Below are 3325 nucleotides of genomic sequence, written 5' to 3' on the forward strand. Positions count from 1 at the left end.
TGCATCACTTACAGCACAAACTTTGGTTTTCCAAATTGATTCAATGTCTCTCGATTCCATCTGGATAATTGACATTGTAATGTCAAACAAAGGCAACTCTGTTTTCTGCGTGGAGTAAAGGCCATGTGCAGAATTGAAATCATTCCTTTTCATTTTTTTATAATAATTTTTTATTATGTTAGTCACCATACAGTACATCCCTAGTTTTTGATGTAAAGTTCCATGATTCACTACTTGCATATAACACCCAGTGCTCCATGCAATTCGTGCCCTCCTTAATACCCATCACCAGCCTATCCCATTCCCCCACCCTCCTACCCTCTGAAGCCCTCAGTTTGTTTCCCAGAGTCCACAGTCTATCATGGGTATGGTTTCACTCATTTATGAAAACCGTTCCTTTTCACCGTAGTTTATTTTCTGGCAACAGTTTTGGGCATCTCCATTTGTGATACAAGGAAAGCCAGCACAAGGCAGCAAAGATTTCCTCCCCCAAATCCTTTAATCTTTTTATATTGATTCTTTGCCACTGAAACCTAAGGAAATAACTCGGCTTAAATATAATTGCCATGCATTACCATAACCTGTTGCTAGGTGTGGTTTCAAAACAGTTTTTATTTCCTATGTATGTCCTTTGATAAAAAAAAAAACATGACCCTTCTAGTAATTAGTAATGCTTTTCAACAATCACTCTTGGAAGGAATTGGCATAACCTTGCAAGTCTAGTAATGTTTCGAATAAGTGTTTGTTCGTAGATAGAGGGAAGGTATTACAGACATGCAGCAATATTGCACTTCCCAACACAGAAACCAATAAAAGCCCAATTGGAAAGCTTCTCATTCTGCTGTTAGAGTCAAAAGCAAAAGCCTACAAAAGAGCAATCTGTATTTTTAATGATTTGCTTATTAAAGAAAAATGTCTTATTTCTTCAAAGAAACATTAAAGAGAACGTAAAGATTCTGGGTAACATGAAAGGACTGCAAGGAGGCTCTTCTAAACTCACAGAAATTTGGCTTCAACTATTTTCTTTTTTATTCTAGAAAAAAAGAAGACCTTTTTCTAAGATGTGGTAAAATAGCTCATAAGGCATTATTCAAGGAATGGGGAGAAACATTTCATTTTCAGTGATTTTAATATTGAAAAGTTTGCAAGAAATGCTCATAATTTAAATTGAAGTGAAAGAAAGCAAAACGCAAAATATCATGAGCCCTTGTCTGTAAAAACTGGAAAAACTGATATTAAAAAATTGAAAAAATGGGGTGCCTGGGTGGCACAGTGGTTAAGCGTCTGCCTTTGGCTCAGGGCGTGATCCCAGCGTTCTGGGATCGAGCCCCACATCAGGCTCCTCTGCTGGGAGCCTGCTTCTTCCTCTCGCACTCCCCCTGCTTGTGTTCCCTCTCTCGCTGGCTGTCTCTCTCTCTCTCTGTCAAATAAATAAATAAAATCTTTAAAAAAAAAATTGAAAATATGCCTACTAAAATGTTAGCATTTGTTTTCTCTGGATGTTGAGATCATTTATTGGCGATGTTTACTTTCTTTATTCTTTTGTGCCACTTTCCATTTCCACAGCAATTAGACTCCATTTTTTTAAGAGAAAATTTTGATTTTAAGAAAACAGATTAAAATGATGCAAGGCCTTCTCTCCCAACAGAAATAAAATAGAAAAAAAAATAGAAAAATGTGTTGCTTTGGGAGAGTGAAACTTTGAATAAATATTTTTTTCTTCTTTATTCTAAGAGATAGCAAACTTTTCCATAAAGGGCCAGATAGTAAATATTTTATGCTTTGTGGGCCGTATCCGCCCTGCCATTCTAGTGCAAAAGTAGATGTACACAATACATACATGAATGAGCGCAGCCGGGTTCCAATACAACTTCCATCATTGACAATGAAATTAGAATTTCATATATTGTAAACCATTACTCTTCTCTTGATTTTTTTTCTCTACCATTTAAAAATGCAAAAACCTTTCGTAGCTTGTGGGTCATACAGAAACACCTTCAGTCCATCCGTTGCCAACCATTGCTCTCTTTCATTATTTTATATTTTCCCCCTCAAAATGTAGACTAGATGCCTTAATTTTTCCCCAGTTTTCCTACTTTAAGAATTTTAATAACACCAAAAAAATTTAAAAATAAATGCATATACTCAGATCGCTCATATGATAAGAGTTTATTCCCGTGAGGGGGAACCAAGTTGGCTCTGCCCATCCAAGTGAAATCCGAGGTCTGTATGGTCAAGGTCAACAGGAGGTTAGAATCGAAGTCACAGCTGGGGTGGCTTCACTGTGCTGATGAAAGGGAAAAGGGTCTTACCCCAACAAACCTGGCCACGTCAGAGCCATCAGAAGCCACTCTGCTCAAGGTATCTGGCAACGGTTTCAGTGACATTTCCTGAAGCTTCATCAGGACCTCAGCGTGGAGGAAACAATAATTCTCCTGTGGTCGCCCCAAGGGCTGAACCGGGCGCACTTTCCCCACTCGCATGAGTCAGAAGTAAGCCCACAATGGTACCTCACTGGTTCAAAGAGGGTGTTATTTACAGGAGAGGGGCTAGAAGAAGCCAGAGGCCAGCGGGGTGGTTCAACGTTAGCAATTCTGTGGTCCTTCTGAGTGACTGCTGTTGTAGGCTGTGGTGATTTGGGGGTGGGAGGGAGTAGAGTTAGACTGGCTTGTTTGTTTTTCAAGTGTTAACAGACTGTTTTGTTGAAGGCTTGCTTATTCCTGGAGGCTTTTGTTATTGTTGCTTTTGTTGTATTTAAAAAAATAAGACTCCCCCCTCCCCCCCTTAACTGCTTCATTACTTAATTCGGTAGAAAACAGACCATCTTGGCAAGATCAAGGTAGCTGAGCAGATGGGACAGTGGGTATCTTGGGCAGGAGTACCATCGTGAGAGGTTGTGAATGCTGTAAAGCCCTCAGAGAGGACGTCTCAGGGAAGGCAGAGCATGTCCGTCAAATCATGAATCAATACATCGATCACGAACCACTCATTAAATACTTATTGAGCTCTAGACCTCTAAGGCCCTGGGTACATTCTAGTTGCTGTCTGTACTTATGATCAGACAGTCACAATATGCTTCCAGGGCTGATGGGAGGTCAGTGGGAAAGTACAGGGAACTTTTTTTAAATTTTTAATGCAATTTTACAACATATCGAAGCCTCAAAATTTTGCTTATCCAAAGGGGGCTTTATCAGGTGACATTATAGAACTAGTTAATATCCCTTATTTATGTAATGAATTATTTCTTACTAGTCCAGATTAAAAGAACAGAAGCCTGTCTATAGGTTTCCTATTTTACTTGGTGGAGAAAGGATTCCGCCCCCCC

Source organism: Ailuropoda melanoleuca, chromosome 11 (genome assembly GCF_002007445.2).
Source record: "Ailuropoda melanoleuca isolate Jingjing chromosome 11, ASM200744v2, whole genome shotgun sequence".
NCBI lineage: Eukaryota > Metazoa > Chordata > Mammalia > Carnivora > Ursidae > Ailuropoda > Ailuropoda melanoleuca.